Source organism: Phascolarctos cinereus, unplaced genomic scaffold, assembly GCF_003287225.1.
Source record: "Phascolarctos cinereus isolate Bilbo 61053 unplaced genomic scaffold, phaCin_HiC Scaffold_4;HRSCAF=312, whole genome shotgun sequence".
NCBI lineage: Eukaryota > Metazoa > Chordata > Mammalia > Diprotodontia > Phascolarctidae > Phascolarctos > Phascolarctos cinereus.
This window is the reverse complement of record NW_027555847.1, coordinates 15,457,805-15,481,267: the sequence shown is the minus strand read 5'-3', so window position 1 is coordinate 15,481,267 and position 23,463 is coordinate 15,457,805.

Sequence of the window (23,463 nt, the reverse complement as noted above, 5' to 3'; positions counted from 1 at the left end):
CGTATTTTCTACATGTTTGCCTCACTACCTTTATACTTTAAGGTTATGTACTCTCCCCATAAACCTTAGGTGGAAGACTGTGCCCCAGACTTTTGGAGAGAATAGATTTTTGGGTAGCTATTATTTTTGCTATCCCATCTTATAAATAACCTTTGCTAAAAAGTTAGTTAAATCTGGCTGATTGCTAGGGGAAGCACACCAGTGGGGGCTTGTGGGTGAAAAGATTAGAAATTATACCCTCTCATAGCTACTTCTAGAACATTGGGAGCAAGTAATAATTGCTGTCTAAGGACTTGGCCTCCCAACAGGTATGGAAGTTGGGAAGTAATCAGAGAGGGCATGTTACACAGTATTAACCAAATTGATTTGTATCCCTTTAAATAACCCTTGTTCATGATAGATCTCTCTTTTCCACCACGTAGTTTAACTTTGAACTCACTGAGTCTAGCCATTCCTGCAATCTGCAGCATATCCTCATGTTTCAGTAGCTTCTAAAGAGAGAAATGTACTACTTTTTTGTGCTATTGTATAGGCTGTCCCCAATGTCTAGAAGGTACTCCCTCCTCCCCTTCTCTACTTAGAATCCTTTGAAGATTCAGGTAAGATGATACTTTCTGCATGAAGCTTTTCCTGATTTACCCAGCTACCAGTCTCTTCCCTCTGATATTACTTTATATTATTTTTTTACATATTTTTGCATACTTGTATGTGCACATGCTGTTTTATCATATGAGATAATATCTATAAAGCACTGTGCCAAGCACACAGTAGGAGTCTAAAAAAATTTATTCCCCTCCTCAACCTTTGTTTTTTTTACCAATAAAATGTCATTTTCTTGAAGGCAGGAACTGTATCATTTTTGTCTTTGAGTGCCAGTCTAGCACATAGTAGGCACTTAATAAATGCTTTTTGGTTAACTAATTGATTGACTACAAAATAAATTGTCTGAAAATAGTTTTTTTGATGGGAAAGAAAAAATGTTCAGAATTGTGGATGCCTGAAAATCTGTTTGCAGAGAGAAAAGACAGAAATGAGCTCAAGGAAGCAGGGCATTTACTGAAAGGGTAAGTAAAGCCCCTGAGGACTGGGAGCTTAGAAACATCTTCATCTAAATGGACAAAGGAAATACTGAAAGGATGTTAATGGATATTTCAATCTCCTACGAATTACTATCAATACTATATGTGTGTGTGTGTGTGTGTGTGTGTGTGTGTGTGTGTGTGTGTGTGTGTGTGTATATATATATATATATATATATATATATATATATATATATACATATATTTAATTGAAATGAACGATATATCTGAAATCTAAAATCATATTAGTGATGGCAGGCACTATGGGAATTGCTGTGTGATCTTTAGATCCTTATTTTAGGCAATATGTGACCAAAAATGGAGGGTTGGCAAAACTGGTTTAGAACTTGGTTAAAGAGTTATTTTGCTCAGGGAGATGCCTGGTAGTATAATGGGAAGGTCAGATCTGGAGTGAGTGGCCCTGGATTTGACTTCCCATCTCTGTGACCTTGGGCAAGTCATATCACTTTCCTGGACCTCAGCTTTCCCACCTGGAAAAGGAGGGGGCTGCACTTAGATAGTCCTCTTAGAGCCATAGCTCTATGACTAAAGACCTGGACCACTTTTCCACACCAAAATCTGTAATCTTGGTTCCCACTTTGTTAGCTGAGCTATTCTCCTCACTTAGAAATGCGACACTCAGAGGAAGTAAAGCAGCCTTCAGCTGAGACAGGAAGTTAAGATTAACCAGTTACCAAGGATCCCTCCTGGTACCAAATGCTTCCTAGATGTCCCCACAGGAAATAAAAGAATAATCGTAATCAGGCAGCCTGTGAGAGTGATTTGTCTGGAGCCAAACATATCCCCAGCTACTGTGCTTGGGGCTGGGCTCCACCATTATGGAAAGGCATTGGTAAACAAGAGAGTATCCCAAGTAGAGCAGCCAAAATGGTGAAAGTCCTGAGTTCCTGCCTTGTGAGAATCCATTTTGGAGGAGTGTAGCCTAGCTTAGGCAAGAGAGCTATCTTCAAGTATTTGGAAGGTTTTCTTCTGCTTGGCCACAGACGGCAGAACCAGAGGCAATGAGTGCAAGCTCCAGGGAAGCTGATCAAAGCTCAGTGTCTAGAAAAGCTTTCTAAGGCAAATCAAATCAACATGCATTTACAAGCGCCTACTATGTGCTGGACACGGTGCTAAGTGCTGGAGATATATGAAAGGTAAAAACAGCCACTGCTTTTAAGGAGCTCACAGTCTAATGGGAGAAGGAAATGGGAAACCACTCCAGTATCTTTTCAAGAAAACCCCTTGGACAATATAGTCCACAGGGTCACAAAGGGTTGGGCACAACTGAATGATCCAACAACAAAACAACAACTCTGTGAAAGCATTAGCATCATGGGGGGGCCAGGTGAGGCTTCTTGCACAAAATGGAATCTCAGCTGAGATTTGAAGGCAGGAGCAAAGATAATGAGTGAGAGAATTCTTCACATGGGGAACAGCCAGTGAAAATTCCTGGTGTTGGGGAGGTTGTGTCCTGACAACCAGAGCTGTCCAGAAGTGGCAGGGTTGTCTCAAGAAGTAGTGGAGCCAACTCACTGAAGGTCTTCAAGCAAGGTTGGCAGATCATTTATTGGGTAATTTGCAGAGATCACTTTTTTTTTCAGGTATAGGTTGGACTATGTGCCCTCTGAAGTCACTTGGCAAATGAGTGATATAGATTAAGCTCATGGAGGACAGAACTCTTCAGAGAGAGCTTTAAAAAAGTGGCCACATAAGTATTTAAAGCTCTCCTGGTATAGTAGCAGGGGTGGGGAAACTGTGGCTTCGAGGACACATGTGGCCCTCTAGGTCCTCAAGTGTGGCTCTTTGACAGAATCCGCAGAACACAAAGGATTTGTTCTGTGAAGCTTGCATTCAGTCAAAGAGCCACACTTGAGTACCTAGAGATGTGTGGCCTCAAGGCTGAAGGTTTCCCTTCCCTGGTAGGGGTTCATAACATGGGGTCTAGGGATCCTACAGATTGCAAGGGGTCTGTGAACTGGGATGTAAAAAAAAAGTGTTTTCACTATGCTCCAACTGAAATTTAGCATTTCTTTCAATTAAAAAATAAATCTTCTGAGAAGGGGTCTATATGCTTCATCAGACTGACAAAAAGACCCATGACACATAACAAAGGTAAAAAACCAAACCAAACCAAATCCTAGTAAAAGGCATTCTAGACCTTGAGTAGGGAAATCTGAATTCAAATCTCATAGGCAAGCTCCTTGACTTTTACAGGTCTCAGTTTTTTTTTCTTTTTAGCCTTCTTTAAAGTATATTTTATTTCTTTTTTTTATCCCCCCCATCACTAGAATTTCTCTTAGTATTCCTCCTCCACACCCTCAGAGAGTCATTCCACATAATAAATGATATTTATTATGGAGGGGCAAAAATTGGAAAAGAAAAAAAATCAGCAAAACTGATCAACACATCCAAAAAAAAATCTGTAAATATATGCGATGTCCCACTTCCACTGGCCTCCCATCTCTGCAATGAAGTTAGGTGGAGTTGTCTTCTCAAATCTCTTCTTCAGATCCATTCAAAGTGCATCCAAAAAGCCTTGTTTATATGAAATTGGCAGTGGTGCCCAGAAGAATTCCTCCTCTACAAAGAGAACTGAGTAATGAGAGGGGCCAGGCAAGAGACACTGCTTCAGGTGGCTCCAGACTTGATGGAAAGGCAGATCTGGAGCCAGGTTTTTTTTTACAATCCTCTGCAGAATATATAACTATGTCAGGGGCCTGGTTGGCTGCTGAGTTGGTCATGGAGGAAGTTGTTGAGTCTTAGGAAGGCAGCACCCCATGCACCTTTAAAGCAGACAGGAGACATGGCAGTGGGTTGGGCAGTTGGTGCTGCTCTAACTACTAGTACAAGTCGATCATTTCTACAGGTATCAAGGATATGCTTTCCTGAGTGAGTTTCATGGTGTTGGTGAAGCAGTGGAAGGTGTTGTTGAATTACTCTAATTGTCTTCTGTTTTTTCATTCTCTTAGTTTTGTTTTACAATTTCTTTATTTCTCATAAAGTCACCAGCTTCCATTTGCTCTATTCTAATTTCTAAGAAAGCATTTTCTTCACTGAGCTTTTGGACTTCCTTTTCCATTTGGCCAATTCTGCTTTTTGGCTTTTTGGACCTCTTTGGCCATCCGGGTTAGTCTATTTTTAAAGTTGTTATTTAAATTATGTCTCCTGGATCTATTTTCCAGGTCAGTTGTTTTTCCAATGAGATATTTCACATTGCCTTCTATTTTCTTCATTCTTTTGGTTTTCTTTTACAGTTTCTTGATGAGTTGCCCTAAGATCCAGGCAGTGTCCAGCAACAGGAGAGCCAAGTGAAGAAGTTGGTAGGGGTGGTGACAACTTCTGAGGAGAGGTTCTGGAAGTGGTGACTTGATGACAACAAGGTAGATAAGCTCTTGGCTACTTCCAAAGGTGAAAGTAAAAGACCACTCATCTTCCATTTCAGGCCTTGAGTGTATCCACTGAAATGAGCTGGGTTTGGGCTAATCTTGTACAAGTCCCCAAAGTTAAGTGCCTGGTCCTGGAGCAATGATCTCTTTCTGCACTGTTTGCAGCTACAGAGAAAAGGGTAGTTTCCAAGTGGCTTTGACTAGCTGAAATGGCAATTGGCCCAGGAAGTTGCTGTTGGCCTTTCTTTCCCTGCATATCAGGGACTTCCCCTTCATCTGGTGGCTAGATTGCTCCCCACTCCTTCAGCCCTTGATTCCAATCACTGATGGGGTGAGGGGGAATCAGTTTGTTCTACAGATTTTCTGTTGGTTGAAGCTCTGGTGTCTTGAAAAGTTCCTTCTCTAGGAAGAGGACTGAAGGCATGAGAGCACTGAGATTTCAGTCAAGAGTATCTACCACTGGCTTTTCCATTGGGATGTTTACAAGTTACTGGCTAAGTTCTTCAGGGGTCTGGTTGAAGTACTGAACTCCATGTGCTGAACTCCATTTTGTTTTCTGACCTTCACCTTGTATGCCCTTCTTCACGAAGTAGGAGTTCCCACCTTTGGAAACCTGCCAAGAAAGATACCCACCCCAATCTTATTCCATGATCCTTATATGGTCCCAAAGGCAGGATTAACCAATCACTTGTTTGGCTTCTGTAACTTCCCACTTTCGCAACCCCTGACCATTTCCTCTGTGGCCTCAAGCTCTGCCCCTGATCGGGGCTGCTCGATTTGGGTATGTACCCCTTGCAGCCACGTGCTAATAAATCCACATTTCAAATTATGTCTGGGTCTCACTCGCTGATTTCTCTGTACAACATTTGGAGGCCCCAGTGAGATCGCAGCGTACTGTGTCACTGTAGAGACCCACCTGGGGAGGACATCAGCCTCGGGAAGGGGGAATTGTTCTGTTCTGACTTTTAGGGGAGCTGGCCCCTGATGATGTTCCAGGGCCCCAGAATTTAGGACTAGGAGAAGCCTCCTTTCCCAACTCTGACTGTACCTCATTTCGGCCTTGTGGATTCTGGATCTGGTAACCCTCTGGAGGTAAGTGTCTGCAGACTTCTGTTTCCTGGTGGAGAATGAGTGTCAGATGCGGCAGTATCTCTTAGCGCCTCAATCTCCTGGGCACCCCGAGACATCGGGACCATGCCCGTATCTGGTTCCTGGTTCCTGGTTTCTGTCTTAGTTCTGTCGGGCCCATATCTGGTTCCTGGTTTCTGTCTTAGTTGTTTTGGTCTATTCATTTATATGTGTAGAGACTGTGCTTTTAAGAGGTTTTGTTTCACAATCATCTGCCTGAAGCCACCTCTGTTTCATACTGAAAGGCAGGTGTCAAACTGGATTGAAGAGTTTTCTCCAGGGTAGTTACTCCAACTTCCATTGGGAGGATGTGTTTGTGTTCAGGCTTTTATTGTTTGTCTACATCTGTGTTCTGTGATAAATGGGGGGTTCGGCTAGCACATCCAAAACCCCTTTGGGTTGTATGTTGCGCCAATTTAAGGAAGCATGTATTTTCGAAGTGTCAGGTCCTAGTTAGAAAGTAATATGTGCAGTTTTAAAGGGGGCTTTAATCAAAGTCCATTAGAAAGTCAGGAAGGTTTAAGCTTGTAGGGGAGAAGAGTATGTGTAGAAAGCTTAAGGAAGGTGTAATTTATTTGCATGGTGTGAATTGAGGGTTTTTGAAAGCAAGAAGGTTTTGAAATCTTTGAAAAATAATGTAATAATTTCTCTCTCTCTCTCTCTCTCTCTCTCTCTCTCTCTCTCTCTCTCTCTCTCTCTCTCTCTCTCTCTTCTCTCTCTCCATTCTAATTCTGGCCAAATTTGAGTGTCGAGACAAAGAGAGAGAAGGGAAAAGCAATTTTTTATATATAAGCTAAATGTTGTTAGGCTCCTTTTTTATAAGGCTAACAACTGGATTTGTTGGGATGGTATGAGCCAGGCTCAGGTTCTTAAGTCAGGGACTAGTGGTTGAGGGAAAGTCTATGTAGCCTGGAGCTATCAGACAAGTAAAAGTAGCATAGATAAAAAGAAGCCATTCTATAGGGGTGGGAGTGGCCCCAGGAGACTATTGGACCTGGTGAAGGGGTCTAGAAAGAAGAAAATTTTATTGGATCAATTGTATTAGTTATATTGCTGGAAGGACAATTTCTTTTATAATCTAGAATGTTAAATTAATTGTGTCTTCAGAGAAAAGAGAAAAAAAAGGAATGAATTTGGCTGTTGGGGCATTTTATACGATCCTGTTTCGTAACATTTCCTTTTAAATATTGTGATTTAAGAAAGCATAAAGTTTCCAAGTTTTGTCTTTATTGAAAAGGAATTTTTAGTTGAAATTGCTTTGTTGTAATTCATAAAATTTGTGAGTTTGTTAACTAAGTTATTTGAGGTTATTGTTTTAATGTCAAAACCTAAGATTGTTAATTGATTGCTTGTGTGAAAGGGAGGGGCACGTGGCAATTCCCCTCATTTTGTAAACTTGCCAGGATCCCTGGAAACTATCTGTGGGGGGAAGGCAAGGTCATCTGCCCTGAGAGAGAGAGGAAAAAAAAGGTGCAGCCTCCATGTTTGTTTGACATGTGGCATGGGAAGGGAATTTTCTTAATTGAATAGCTTGTAAATTCAATAGAGCAGGAGGGTGTCAAAGTGTCAGTTGAAACTATAGACCAAGATATCTGTGTTTCTTTTACCATTAATATGACATAGCATAGTCTATGTCCATAAGATACCAAGATAAGAGAAGTCCTGTTGTTCGGGAGAGTGTTTGGTCCCAGATATCCTGGGCTTAGTGTGACAAACGGAAAGAATGCTGGCCAGTTCCATCTGGTCCTGGAAAGGGAAGTTTTTAGTTCACTTGAAAAAAATTTTAGTTCGAGTTTTAGGCCCTCATTGGGGTTCAATTGATCTTAAATGATTATACTCACCTTAAGATGTTCCCATTGTTTAAAGGAATTATGAGAGCAGTAGTATTTTTCTGTGATCAGTCTCTTACTATTACCAATGTGAGATTAAATTCTTATTATCTAGGATTTGTGATTTTATGGGACAGAAATTTACTATTGTTTTGAGTTTTGATTACCAGGATAATTGTCTGAGTTGTCATGAAACCAATAGTAGAATGGCATGTGCTGCAGGCTGAGAACTGATAAAGGTGGATGTCTGTGCCTGGGAAGAGTTTTGAGGACGACCTTGGACACAGCCTAGGTAGGATCTTCCTGACTCTATTTCCCAATTGTGCTATTTCCTTTCTGAAAAGGAAAATTCTCACCTGATTAATCCTAAACCCTGCTTTTAACATGCAGTGACTGCATGATTGGCTATCAGATATGACTCATGCCTGGAATCAAAAAGAGCTATGGAAGTTCTTTCCTTCTGATATGATATATGACCTTGTCCCTCTGGAACATCTCTGAGTCATCATAATATGATGCAAGTTACAATTTTAACTTGCAAAGGCGTAATGTGATAGATGTCTAATTAAACAGGATAGCAAATTTTGAGAAAAGCAACAGGATTAGACTGATTCCTCTAAGAATTATATACAGATGTATATGATTGGCTTCCAAAATGTATCTGTCATGGAAATCCAAGCTTTAAGCATGTTTAGGTAAGAAGATCACAGATTTGGGTTTTTACACTAAGCCAGAGAAGCAGAGCTTCCTTTTTGAACTGCCTATAAATTAAACCTATTGTACATGAGCAAGGAGCTTAATGTTAGTTAACATTGGTAATACTGGTTGTATTGATTTGTATGGCTCATGTCTAAGGTTTTCTTTGTTATCTTGATTACATGTAAATCTCTCTTCTCAAAACTAGTCTATTGTGAGCTCTCTGATTAGTTTAATCTGTACCTGACAATGTAATTATGCAATTTTTCAAATTATGAAAAAACTTTGTTGTATTGTTTGGACCTAGTCCTGTGTGACTGGGAAAACTGAACCATCTCTATGTGCCTTTAACTAAAGACTTACAAGGGATTCTGTGATAACTAGGAATTCAGTTTCCTTAATAATACTCTGGAATTTGTGCTATTTAAGAACTTTTACACCAATTTAGCAAGGTTTTATGAACAAGAGTGGAAATGCGTGCAAGCTATTTAGGGCTTATATGTTACTGGGACTAATGTTCCTGTGTGTGTTCCCATATGAGTTAGGGTTCTTTACAATTAAGTCAGGAGTTTGAGAATGTTATTTTGTTATTTGGATAATATCATACTTGTTTAAAGTTTTGTTACAGCTAATAATGTTAAAAGGAGAATGGCTTGTGGTTTATTTTGTAAACGTTGTCAGAGAAACATGGCATGACTGAAAGTTTAAGATCTTATATGTACTGTGTTAAAATGGATGATTTAATATATCTATTATGTACTGGAGCCTGTGGATTAATGTAAAGCATGAGACACTGGGTTCTGATGTGAATTTCTTGAACATGACAATTGGCCATGATTTCCATTTTGAGTTGGTAAAAATGGTCAGGGTTATAAGGATTAGAAATAGTGATTTAAAATTGGCTAAGATCACTTTTGTGAGAGAATGGACAGAAAGCTGGTTCCTACAAGAAGATAAGAAGAAGGTGCTGAGATGCTGCGCTGGAGACGGCTGGAACAAATGCCAAGGACCAGAGGACTTCACTGATGATGTTCATTGCCAGACAGCTGTAGAAGAAAAGACTTTCTGAATCCTAAAGGGACAATTGCATTATTATTGTTTTCTTTTGGGTCTCTGTATCTGTATTATGAAGGGGCTGCCCCTTTGATTTGTCAATGCCTATATTTACTTAAAGGGGTGATAGTTAGAGAGGAAAAGAAAGCTGAGAAGAATTTAAATTCAGATTTAATGTGAAAGGTGCCAAGTGTTAAAGCTCTATCAGCCCCTGGCATCTGCCTCCTTTGCATCCTACAATGATGCAGCTCCTGCCACGTCAAGGGTTTGACATGGTACACAAAAGAAGTGGGGAATGAAGTACTGAACTCCATGTGCTGAACTCCATTTTGTTTTCTGACCTTCACCTTGTATGCCCTTCTTCACGGAAGTAGGAGTTCCTGCCTTAGGAAAGCCTCCAAGAAAGATACCCACCCCAATCTTATTCCATGATCCTTATATGGTTTCAAAGGCAGGATTAACCAATTGCTTGCTTGGCTTCTGTAACTTCTGCTTATGCAACCCCTGACCATTTCCTCTGTGGCCTCTGCCTTTATAAACTCAAGCTCTGCCCCTGATCGGGGCTGCTCAATTTGGGTATGTACCCCTTGCAGCCGCGTGCTAATAAGTCCACATTTCAAATTATGTCTAGGTCTCGCTCACTGATTTCTTTGTACAACATGGTCAGGCTCTGTACTAGTCGTGCTGTGGTTGGTACTGGAAGATGGGCACCCCATGTACCATGAAGAAGGCAGGAAACATGGCATTAGGTTGGGTGCCTTGGAGTTGCGCTAACTGCTGGTGTTATTGGTAATAAGAGTAGGTTCAGGGGCCAGAGATCAGTCCTTATTAAGCCACAGTTTGGAAAGGCACCAGGGATATATACTTGCATGATCAAGTTTCCTGATGTTGGTGGTTGAGCATTAGAGAAAATCAAATTGCCGCAGGATGTAGATAATGACCAGCAACCAGAGAAGTGGGCAGAAGAAACCCCAATGTTGAGAAAGGGGTTCTGAAGGTTGTAGGGGTAACTTGATGACCACAGGGCCATACATTCTTGGTCAGTTGCATAGTGCTTGTAAATTATCCATTTCAGACCTTGAGTATCCCCTGAGAAGAACTAGGTTTGTGCCCTTCTTGAACCAGTCTCTAAAGTGATTTGCAAGTTCTGGCCCAATGACTTCTATTCCATGAATGCACCCTGGATATCCTGTTAGGAGGCTTCTTAGTTTGGAACACAGCTACAACTGGAATCTAGACTCTGAGACCTATATGTCTCAGTTTTGCCATCTGTTAAATGGGCATGACAATTCTTGTACTTTTTATCTTTCATAGGATCATAGATTAAAGCCAGTAGCAACCTAAGAGGTCATTGAGTTTGACTGCTTCATTTTACTGAGAAGGTAACTGAGGCACAGAAAATTTAAATGACAGATAGTGACAGCCTGGACACAATTTAGAAAGAATGATAAGACAAATATTAGAAAAGCTTCAACTACACAATTATTTACATAATTAAATACCTGATTAAGTGCTAAGTAGTACCCTAAGGGTCTTTCTCCTCCCAGGGTGTGAGAGGTTAACCTCTTATTTTGGCCAGGGTAAAGAGAATAAGAGCTCTAGGAGGGAGGGCTCAAGGAATATTGCAGAGAGTAGGTGGCCATGTTATCATAGCCTTTCTGAGGGTAGGAGTAGGTAGTGAAAGATTTGCTTCTCAAAATTTTAAAGAAATTAAAATGTAAATAAAAAAAATTAAAATCCCAAAAGAAACCTTCTCTTAAGGAGGAAGGTTGGTCCAATATTGGTCCAAAGAGGTCTAGCCTGGGAGTCAGAAGAACTGGGTTCAAATCTAACCTAGCTCTTCCACTCACCACCTGTGTAGCCTTGGGCAAATCTCTGAGTCTCCAGTTCCTAGTATTCTCCTCTGGAAAAGGTCAAGGGAGGTGGTCAAGGGTTGGAGGAGATGGTCTCTGTGGTACTTCCACCTCTAAAGACAAAACACTACTGGGGAAATGCTCCATGTTACAACATGAACTTCCCAAAGGTTTTTACTTGCTAGCCCACTACCTGTGGCCACTTTAAGCTCCAAGAATAGTTATTGGAATCATATGGAAGGGGCCATTTAGGAGGAAGTATTAAGTTTCTGTTAGCAAAATGACAATTAGCAGTGACAATAGCCATTAGGGTCCCAGTGGGGAAATGAAAAACAGCAGCCCTGCCCCTAACTGCATTCTAACTCCCTGTTGGGACACTTGTCCTGACCTGACCAGATCCTCTGTTCCACTTGGCTTCTTTCCACAAACATTGAAGTAACAGCTCTTCTAGCAAAAGGACCAGAGCCAGAGAAAGATGGTACTCTCTAAACATCCTAGAAAAAGCCATTTCCCTAGAAATGTTTTCAGAAGTGGTATTGGGTAGTGGATAGAGTGCTGGCCTTCAAATTCAAATCCCACTTCTGACACAATGTAGCTGTGTGACCCTGGTACAGTCTGGTTTTCTCTCTCTGAGCCTTACTTTCCTCTTCTGTAAAATGAAGATGATTGTATTAGCAAATACTTCAAAGTTTCTGAGAAAGACCACATGAAACAATGAAGGCAAAGCACCCAGCAAACCTCAAAGCCAGTCATGGCTGCATTATTTTCAGACACAGAATTTCCAGGAATAAAACAATAGCATCCTGAGAAAACTCTTTGGCTGTGGCTCAGGTCTTATCTCACCCAAACTTTCTGTGGTCCCCAGGCAGCCAGTGGAATGTCAAATCTTTCTTCCCTGTTACCAGACCATAGATATCATTACATCCAATTTCTTAATTTTACTGATGAGGATTCTGGGATGGGCTTTGGAAGATGTAACTGGATGCTGGGGAGAGGGGAAGAGGTCTTCCCACTGGAAACAAATAAGTTTGAGGTCAGAGTAGATGAGGAGAATGTGGCCGAAGACAGCTTGAAAATCACAAAAAGGAATCTAGATTCGAAGAAAGAGGAAATGGGGAGCGTGTGAAGTTTGGAAGCAAGGAGAAGATGGGGAAAGAATTGTTTAAGGAAGAGTATTAAGTGATAACAGTTGATATTTACAGAGCATTTCAAAAATTAGAGAGCATATTATCTCATTTAATGCTCACCAAAACCCTGTGTAGTAACTGCTGTTGTTACTCCCCTTTCACAAGTAAGGAAACTGAGGTGGCTAGGTAGTATTGAGGATAGAGTGCTAGGCTTGGAGTCAGGAAGACAGAACTGAGTTCAAATTTGGCCTCACACACTTAATGTCAGTGTGCTCCTAGACAGGTCACTTAAACTTTCTTAGCCTCAGTTTGTCATCTGTAAAATGGAAATAATAGCACTTACAGAGTAGTCATAACGATCAAATTGGATGATGTATAGTGTGTAGTAAGCCTTGAAGTGCTCTATAAATACTAGTTGTTGTTACTATTGTTAAGTGAGAATGGAGAGAGGCTGGTCATGGCAATGGTTGAGCAAGGTGTTCCAATGAGCTAGGTTTCTGGGAAGCACAGTGAAGGCACTGCTTGGCAGAAATCCACCAGACTTTTCAACCTCTCCCCACCCCACAACAGCTCTGAATTTCATTGGCCAGGTCAGTTCTACATTGCTGCCGAAAGCCAGATTTTCCCCAGAGTCATTGAAGAGACAATTTCTTCAGAAGGCTAATTATTTCCTGGAAGTAAGTGCTTTTTACCACCACAGTAAAATAAAACAAGTAGATGAGGAAAGTCTTCCAGGAGCCCCACATCATCTCTGAGGACCAGCACCCTGGCATGTGAACCTCAAGGGCCAACATCGCCAGCAAACGGCACTGGTTTAGACTGATCCTCAAGGCCAGAAAATGGGTCAAGGAGAATGAGAAGTACAAGGACACACTAACAAGGATGAGAGCTGTGGCTGCCCTGGAATACATCGATCACGGGGGGGGGGGGGGGAAGCCAGGTTAGCCAGGGGCCAAAGGCACCCAGAAGACCAGGCAATGCCCTATCTAGCCTTGTTAGAACACAACTACTTGGGCCAATAAAGCAGAATGACTGTTGGGGAAGCCAACTCAGCTTCACGGTAGTAAATCATTTTACCAGTTTTGTAGATGCTGCTCTGATGAGGGCCAGGTCTCCAAGAAAGAGGGTCTAGAAAGAACATCGTGGCTAGGAAGAGATTTGGTTCAATGCAAGAAACCATCAGCACCTAGGACAGTGGTCTTGCCTGTCAACTGAACTACTCTGGCTGCTGAGAGAGCATGGGCCCCAGGGGATGTTAGTCTGTTTCAGAGGAGTCTTCTTTTCCCTGTGGCCACAGCAAACCAGGCAGACTAGGACCAGCAGTCACATAAGGTTTTCGTCCTACAAAGTGGATTCTCCTGGGATGGTGTTTTACCTGCCTAAAGGGTAAGTCAGAAGTAAACACATCAACAACTATTTATTAAGGTCCTGTTGTAGCCAGGCAGTGTGCTAAGCAATGCGGATACAAATACAAGCAAAAAACAGTCAGTACCTGCCTTTAAGGAGCTTACATTCTAACGGTGGAAGATAACACATAAAAGGAAGCTGAAAGGGGACTGGGGGAGGGATGGGGAAAGTACCTAAAGAGGAATGAAGGCTTGAACATGGCCAGCCCAGGCATTTTCCTTTCAATGAAGGTTCTGGGAGCAACTGACCAATCAAAAGATCAGACCAAAAGGGGCAAAGTGATTTTCTAGTGTGAGAAGAGTGCTAGACCATGGTGGAGAAAGAAATCTGGAGATTTACCAGCAGAACTCAGAGGAATGAAGGAATAAGAAGGGGCACTGGCCCCCAATGAAAGCCGCTCCCCTGCCCTGTTTTTTCCCCAGGAACCCACAGAGTCTTGATAGAGTTTATGTGATAGCAGGTTTCCTGATGAAGGGCCCAGACCTGTCTCGGCCATGCTTCAGTTCGAAAAGTATGCGTTGGGGGCTCAAAACACGTGTGTGAAAAGACATCGTAGGAAAGAACAGCAAACAACAAGGTTGTGGAGCAGAAGCTGCTGCCAACAGAATCGGGTGGATCACTGGGAACGTTAGGAGCAGGGCAGATTGGGGTGAGGGGACTCTGTGTACTCAGAGGTAAAGGCCAACAAGCTATTTGGTTATTTTTGGTGATCTGGGGAGAGGGGCTTGCGCTTTTTCTTTTTTGTTTGTATTTGTATTCATAGTGCTAAGCACAGTGTCTGGAGAATGGTAAGTACTTCCTAAGTGCTTGTCGATTTGACTTTTAGCTTTTTGTTCATTTTAGCTTTGTTTAATATATGCTTTATTCGTATCTATACCTGCACACCAAAGCATATTTCCCTTACCCCAAGCAGAAGCCCTGCCTGACAACAAATAGCTCTAGTCAGTAACACAGGTGATTAATAAAGGCTTTTGGATTAAATAAAACTAATTGGCTCTGTATCTCCTGAAAAAAAAAATCCTGGGTACTTATCCCAGGGTAACTTTGCTTAGCATAGTGCCTGGCACATAGCAGGTGTTTAATTAATTCTTGTTCTCTTCCCTTCCCTGCTCAGTCAACTTTCTAAGACTATAAATGACAGAGAAGGTGCTGATCTGCATCGATAGGTATGGGGACTTTCCCCATCTGGAGTCACCTACCCTAGTGAAATCCCAGGTCTCATCTATACCTAGCTACCCTTCTCTCTCTCTCTCTCTCTCTCTCTCTCTCTCTCTCTCTCTCTCTCTCTCTCTCTCTCTCTCTCCTCTCCTCTCCTCTCCTCTCCTCTCCTCTCCCCACCCCCCATCTAAATAACTATTATCTATCTCCGATCAATCAGGGCAGTGAGATGGTGCAATGGATGGAGCATCAGGCCTGGAGTCAGGAAGGCTCATCTTCCTGAGTTCAAATCCAGCGTCAGACACTTACTAGTTGTGTGACCCTGGGCAAGCCATTTAACCCCATTTGCCTCAGTTCTTCATCTGTAAAATGAGCTGGAGAAGGACATGGCAAATCACTCCAATATCTCTGCAAATAAAACCTCACATGGGATCACAAAGAATTGAACATGACTGAAATGACTAAAAAAATAACAAGAGATGGCTTATAGTCCATGGGAGTCAAGTCACATTTGGCTTCTAAGGTGCTTTTGTGTATGCAAAGCCAGGGGTTAAGATTCCTAAACTGTTTGAACTGAAAAGGTCCCCAGAGTTCATACTGGGTCATAGGATCATAGCTCACAATGCTTGCTGGTTTGCATTGGATTAGATTAGAAAATTAGAGTTAGAAGGGACCCTTAGAGGTCATCTAATCCCATTCTTTCATTTTACAGTTGAGGAAACTGAGGCCCCAAAACTTACAGGGTTTACAGAATCATGGAACTGGAGAGTAACTCAGAGGTCATGCAGTCCAGCCTATGCCTGAACAAGAATTTATCATACAGGACTCCCCTTATGCCAAGTGATTATCTGGTCTTTTCTCCAAGACTTCCAGTAATGGAGGAACCGCTCCCTCTAATGTAGAGGCAATCCAATCCACTTTGGGGTAGCTCTAATTATTAGCAAGTTTTTTCTTTTAGTATTGAGGTAAGTTCTATTCTGCTACCTCTAACCACTGCTCTGAACGTAATTCATTTTTGCACAGGATAGCTCTTTAGATATTTGAAGACAACTGTCACCTCTCTCCTAAATTTTCTCTTCTTTTTCCTCCACTATATTTATCTATTCTTCTCTATTTTCTCCTCTTCTGTCTTCTTGGCATTCACTCGTTTGCAGTTTGGATACTCCAGGGGAGGCAACTGTGCCCCAGGTTAAGGGTACTATGTGGGTCCAAATTCATAAATACTATAATTCATAAACTTCTGGAGAAACAATGTGCTCAAGGCAAAAGTGTTTATTACAGTGGCATAGTACATACAGGAGCTACAAAACATTCCCTACAAAAACTCAAATATACATAGCATCAGTGGGAAGAGAGGGTACAAACTGGTGGTGAGGACCACATGTGGCCAAGGTAACAAATACCTGTGGGTCTGCAGGACCCCATTATCCCTCCCCTCTTCATAATGTCCTCACACTGCTCTCCACTGATTGCAGACTTGGCTGGGTGGATTGCCAGCTGGGCTCCCTGGGTTTGCTTCTCTCCAGAGCTCAAGTCTGGAGACTACTCTCATCAATACTTTTCTTCCTTTGCTCTCTTTTCTGCTTCCAGGGGTCTCCCTCCTTAGACCTATTTCCTGCCATTATCTAGATATCTGCATCTCCCCAGAGCACAGGTTGTCTTGGGGTCTGTGGATAGCTTTCAGGCAGTCCATGAACTTCTTAAAAATATTTTTATTACTATAATTCAAGATAATTTGTTTCCTTAGTAATCCTATTATTTTATTTTAGCATTTAAACACATCATTCCGAGAGGGTTCCATGGGCTTCACAAGACAAAAAGGTTAAGAACCCTTGATCTATAGAGGGTATGCTCTGGCTTTGGTTTGTAAAGACCTTCAGGGTTGTCAGCTAATGATCTGCTGTTCTCTCCTTTCAGCTAAGTGAATGTATACTTCCCAAAGCAGTAACAGGGCTATGTCTTTGTACTTTATGACATTAATACCTAACTCTTCTCTGCCCCTTCTGTGATTTCTGCAACTGAGCTAAGGTGAGGGGGAAGTCAATTAGTTGGGGACAAACTCCCCACCCCCATACACACATATATTATGACATTTTAAAAAAATTATTATGAATAGCGAATATAGACATACATGCATATATACATGCACACACATATATCTCTTTGTGTGTATGTGTGTGCATACATACATACATACATAATTAAATGAAGATAACTGTACCCCTCCCCCCAATTTTTCTCTTCTCTTTCCCCTACTGCCCTCTTTTATACTTTTCTCTCTTCCCTCCCCTTCTCTCCTCTCCTCTTTCCTCTGCTTCTCTTTTCTCTATGACCCTCTTCTCTACTTATTTTCTCTCCTCCCTTCTGCTCCTCTCTCTTCTCTCCTCTCTCCTTGGCTTCTCTTTTCTCTATGGCCCTCTTCTCTACTTATTTTCTCTCCTCCCTTCTGCTCCTCTCTCTTCTCCTCTCCTCTCTCCTTGGCTTCTCTTTTCTCTATAGCCAATGTCCTCTACTTATTTTCTCTCCTCCCTTCTGCTCCTCTCTCTTCTCCTCTCTTCTCTCCTTGGCTTCTCTTTTCTCTATGGCCAATGTCCTCTACTTATTTTCTCTCCTCCCTTCTGCTCCTCTCCCTTCTCCTCTCCTCTCTCCTTGGCTTCTCTTTTCTCTATGGCCCTCCTCTTCTCTACTTATTTTCTCTCCTCCCTTCCACCCCTCTCTTCTCCTCTCCTCTTTAGTGCTCTCTCTTATGTTTCCTTATTCTCTTGTCCTCTCCCCAGCCTTTCTCTCCTTTCCTATTCTACCTACACGAACCGAACTTGCCCCCTAGTTTGAGATAGCAAGAATTGGTTTCAGGGTTTAGAGTAATGGGCGTGTGTTCCCGGAGTGGAAGTCACCCTGGGGATAGACACAGTTTTAGTCGAGCTTTTGCCTAGGGTCCATGGGATAATGTTGCCATTCTTGTTTGTCCTTCATTCTGGAAGAAGACCGTAAATATCAAGGAGCTGATGCCATGACATGCAAGTGAATTGGCTTTAAGTGAGGGAGGGCTGTGCAATGTCATCAGCCTCACTTTCACACTTTTTGTGGGAGCAGGAAACAGCAATGGCCTCCAGGGAAAGTCTGTCTCCAAGCCTTGATCCATGGGAATTTGCTATTGTGCTTTGTGGAAAGCTCAACTCTTACTGGCCCCCCTCCTTGGATTCTGGCAAAGGCTGGCTTTGGGCTGGGCAGCCAGAAGATGTGCAGCAGGATAGGACTTGCAGCTCCTACTCCACTGGGGGGCCTCTCCCCACTCCTCCGCCCCTTTTCCCTTCCCCTCTACAACCAGCAACTATTCTACCTCCCTCCTTCGCTAAGTGGAGAAGCTGATTCCAAACAGCCAACAGAGAGTTGGAACACTGAGAAGAGGTCACTTTTCTTTTGCAACTGGGAAATGCAAACCTTCAACTTAAAAAAAAAATCTCAGTCTGTTTTAATGGAATGAGGGGAAATTACTGACTCCCAATGAGACTAAGTAACTCTCAACTTTCTTAATGCTTTGTTGACTGAAATAGTGAGTAAGTCAGCCTTCTCCATCAGAACCCGATTAGAGGTCTGGGAATGTTATTTAATATTGATGCAATTGTCTTTAATGTATGCAGTACTAAAAGCTGGGCTGGTGGGTGGCATGAGACTCCATGAGATGCCAAGCACTGTGCTTTTAAAAGTGCCTGAGAAGGAGGAAGGTTAGGGAAAATAATGGGGAGAGGTTGCAGACTCTGGATTTTGGTCTTTTTGGACCAACCACAAACTTTTCACGTCATGTGTGTGTGTGTGTGTGTGTGTGTGTGTGTGTGTGTGTTTACTGCCCCTCCAATATTATGCTTTTAAAAACCCCATATTTTATAGTCCATAAGATGCATTTCCTTTTGTTTCTTCACCTGAAAGAGAAATTAGATTCAATAAGCATTTATTACCTAATTACTATGTGTCAGGCATGGGATACAATCACAAAAACTAAAAAGTCCCTATCTTCAAGCAGCTTGGATTCTACTGTATAAGAGAGGTATACAGAGAAGTAAGCAGGTAGGTGGTGCAGTGATTAGAGCACTGGACTTGAAGGTGACTTCTAATCCTGTTTCAGTCACTAATTACGTGACCCTGAGTATCACTCAACCTCTCCCGGCCTCAGTCTCCTCATCTGTAAAGTAGGGATAATAATAACATCTACCTCCCAGGATTGCTTCGAGGATTACATGAGATAGTATCTGTAGAGTGCTTTGTAAATCTGTAAATGTTAGCTGTTATTATTATTAAGTAAATACAAAGTCAGTCAATACGCATTTATTAAGTATTCACTATCTGTCAAACACTGTGCTACAAAGAAAGGCCGATGTGGTCTCTGCCATCAAGAATTGTATCTGGTTGGGGGGACAACATGCGAATAGCCAGGCACCTACACCTCCAAGGCAGAGAGGATGAAAGATGATCTCAGGAGCTAAGGTTTTGGGGAAAGAGATCGCCAGAACAGGGAGGGTCAGGAATGGACCAGTTTGTGGCCCTAAGGGATACCACAAGGCAGAAGTAAGGATGAGTTCAAGATGTAGGAGGCAAGTCCAGACAGGAAGCCAATGAAGAAGTCATTTCAGTATCCCAAGCAAGAGCAATGAGGCTCTGAACCTGGCTGGTGGCTATGTGATTGAGGAGAAGAGGATAAAGGCAAGAAATGTTATGAAAGTAGAATTGACAAGAGTTGTCAGCTGACTGGTATGAGAGATGAAGGAGAGGCAAGAGGTGAGTATGACTTGGGTTATAGATCTGGTGTCTAGGAGAACTGTGGCACCTTCCATAGAAACAGGAATGTTTGGAGGAAGGTTAAGTTTGGGGAGATGGAGGGGACAGGAAGTTTTGTCTGTTTGAATGAATGGATGGATGAAAGGCCCTTATTAAGCACCTTCTATGCATCAGGCATTGCTAAGTATAGGGCCTACAAAGACAAGTTAAGAAGCATTTATTCAGCACCTACTGTGTGCTAGGCTCTCTGCTAAGTGTTGAGAATACAATGAAAAATGAGAACACAAAAAACCCCCCCCAAAACAAAAATAACCTCCATGCTCTCAAAGGAGCTCTCAGTCAAATGAGGGGAAAAGCATGCTAACAACCCGTGTACAAAGGAGAGTAGACAGGATGAATTGGGAGGGAATCTTAGAGAGAAGCAATTAGCATTAAGGCCAGAGATGATAGGTCATGCCCTCAAGGATCTTACTCGTAAGGGCCTGGCATTGAGGAAAGGGAAGTCTGGTTTGGGAAGATGCAGGGAGGGTGAGTGCAGTCTTAGGGTCTCTGATTGTCATGATTACTGTTCCCAGAACAAAGAGGCAGAAAGGGTGGGGTGAGGCTAAGCTCTCAGATTGGCAGATGGTGGCTGTTGGACTTCTTGGAGTCAAGCTGCCTACAGGATAGCCAAGAGTTCAGTTGGCAGTTGATGGCTGCTTGGTGTTAAGTAGAGAGATAAGGGCTGGATGTGGTGATCATCGGTGAAGAGTTTATGAGAGACAGAGAAAGACAGAGAGATGGAGAAATGTGGAGCAAGAGAAGATGGAGTAGAGAGGGAGGGAAGGGAAAGGAAGGGAATGGAAGGAGGTGGGAAGGGAAGAAGGGAGGGAGACGGAGAGAAACAAGAAAAATGGTGTTCCAAAGTGGTCATATTTGGTTGGAGCTGAGGATTAGTTTAAGAGAGTAAATAATGTAGATGAGATCAGAGTAGCAGATATGAAGGGCTTCGAATGCCAAATAGAAGAATCTGGAATTGATCTTTTTAGGCAATGGGGACCCAGTGAAAGTTTTTAAGGAAGAGAATTATGTGAATCTCATAATCATTGAATCATGGTATTCTAGAATTTTGGGAGGAACCCATGAAATGACTGATCAAACTCGCCCTTCCCTTGCCAGAGAAATGACATCTCTGGACCTCAGTCTCCCTAACCAAAGTGGTAGCAGCAAACCTTTGGTAGCAAACGTTGAGAGGCAACAGCTGAGCTCCTGGAACTTATTCCAGCTCCCATTTCAAAGTCTATGATTCATTTATTTTGATAAGTGTAACTTAGCTTTAATTATTCATGCTAATAGTCTTCACCATCCTTCCTATGCCTCAGTAATAGGAGAGCATGGTTGAGTTCTCTGTGATTACATCTTTGGGAAGCCATGGGCAAAGCCATGAAGGATAATCACAGTGTAGAAAGAGGCATGTTGCCCATGGGGAGGGAGATGAATAGGGAGCTTCTGACCAGATGTGTCACAGGGTGGGACCCACCTCTGGTCTGCTGCAAATAGAATAGAATAGCCACAAGAGGACAATGCAACCCAAGTGACCTTAGGAAGAGCGCTCTGTTCAGGTGCAGGGTGGCCTGGACAGCCCACTCTGAGATCCTAAGACTCTGTCATTTTATATATCACTACTTTGGTACTACCTGGGGTTTCTCTTTCTGCTTCATATTTCTTTTCTACCTTTCCTTCAGGTAGGGAAATAATGGGGTCCAAAGAGTTGGCTTTGCCAGTTCTCAGGACACAGCTAAAGCATCCTTGCAACCTCTGTGAGGGCAAGGCCTGGCCTAATTTTGAATTTGTGTCCTCAGCAGATAGCACAGGGTCTACACACAGTAGGCACTTAATATGTGCTTAATAATTGTAGCTTATTACTCCAGAGACAGAATTAATTCACCAAGAGGGAGAATGAAGAGTAAAAAACGTGGGAGGGTAGAAACACAATGTGAGCCTGAGTAAGACGGTGGCAGATGGAGGAAGAATTAGCGGCTGAGACAGAGAAGTAGAAAGTTGGAAGGGAGGAGGGGAACCAGAAGAGTGTCCTGGAACCAAAGAAAATTAAAGACTGAGGAAAAAAGGACGTAATTGGCCGGAGATCAGGATCGACTCAGATGAGTAACAGAAGAAAGGGGGAGAGAGGCAGGTGTTGGGGTTGGGGGAAGGTGGGTAGATAGGCTCAGACTTTATCTTATAACCAACAGGAAGTTGCTGAACCTTTTTGATCAGAGTAACAGATAATTCCCAGAAGCACAATGTTTTAGAATGGAGAACAAGGAAGAGGGAACCTCAGGGATTACTTAGTCAAATCCCTAGCTCTAAAGTGAAATAACTTCTCTAGAACGCATAGTTTGTCATGTGTCTGAGGCCAGCTTAGAAAGGAGGATTTTAGCTGGGACTTGCAAGAAGCCAGGAGGCCACCAGAGTTCTCAGTATTCTCCAATGTGCGTGCTTTTGTGTGTGGAGTGGCCTCAAGCACTTCTGCTCCTTTGTAATGGCAACTACAAATGGGAAAGTATGAGAATTGAGACATTCTCCATTTCCACAAACAGAAGCATATGTCTGAGGTGATTTGCAGGAGGATGTTGAAGCTACTTGCACCAGTGCTTCTCTCTGGTGTCACAGGAAAACGGCCCTTCTTTGGCCGCAAAAGCCCAAGACAACACTAATGTCTTTTCTCCCTGAACCTTCCCCTCCTCCCAACTCTGCTCTTTCTGTCCAGGACGCCATCATTCTTTGAGTCACCCTTGACTCCTCTCCTTTCCTGGTCCTCTCTAGCCAATCAGTGGTGATGTTGCCATTCCCATGACATCTCGGCTCTCTGTCCCCTTCTCTCCATTCATCCAGCCCTAGTTCAGACCCTGAGCACACCTTGACTGGCAGTCACAATGACCTCTTGATAAATCTCCCTGCTTTCACTCTCTCTCTCCTCCAGTTAGTCATACACTGGGCTGCCACAACATTCTTCCTCAGGTGCAGGTCTGAACCTGCGAACTCCTTGAGCTTGGGGAGTATTTGGTTTATGCCCTTGTGACCCCAGAGCCTGGCAGAGTGAGTGCCCATAACATTTGGTAGAAGATGTTTTCTGATTGCTTGATTGGCACCCCTCCTCTCCTCAGAAATCTTCAGTTAATTTCCCATTGCTTAGGCAGGAGATCAGCAAACATTTTATTTAAAAATGTCGAAGTCATTCTTGGTCAGCAGGCTCCAAATCACACTGCAAACTCCTTAACTCAATATTTAAGGCCTTCTATGGCATGGCTCCCAACAATCTCTCCAGTATCACTTGATGACACTTCTCTTCATGAAGTTTGGTGGAGGACAAGAGATTATAAATGACAAAACATGGGTTTCAGATTTGCAATTTGCTTTCATCACACCAACTTTATGAGGTAGAATGCTCAGGCGTTATTATCCCTATTTTACAAATAAGGAAACTGAGGCAAGCAGAGGCTTAAGTGACTTGCTCAGGGTCACCCAGCAACTAAGTATCTGAGGTCATATTTGAACTCAGAGCTTCCTGACTCCAGGTCTGTGGTTTATCCTCTGCCCCAGCTATTTGATGTTATGACATATCACCTTTATCTAGGCAGGTAAGAAAAGCGCCCAATCTTAATGGAAGCAGGGGTGAGAATTCAGTTCAACTCAGGCAACGTTTATTATTAAGTGACTACTATATGCAAGGCATAGGTAATAGAAAGACACAAATAGAATGGTCCCTGACCTCAGGGAGTTTATAGTCTACTTTGGGAATGGGGAAGAGCAAATAATTTCGAGAAGTACAGTATACTAACAGCTGGGGAAATCATAAAAGCCTGCTATAGGGGGTAGTCCCTGGGCAGTACTTGGAAGATTCACAAAGAAAGGGGTAAGAAAGGTAAAGGTGGAATCTGGAGATGGGATAGCCAAGAGGTCAGTCTGATGGAAAGGGAGTGCACAGAGGG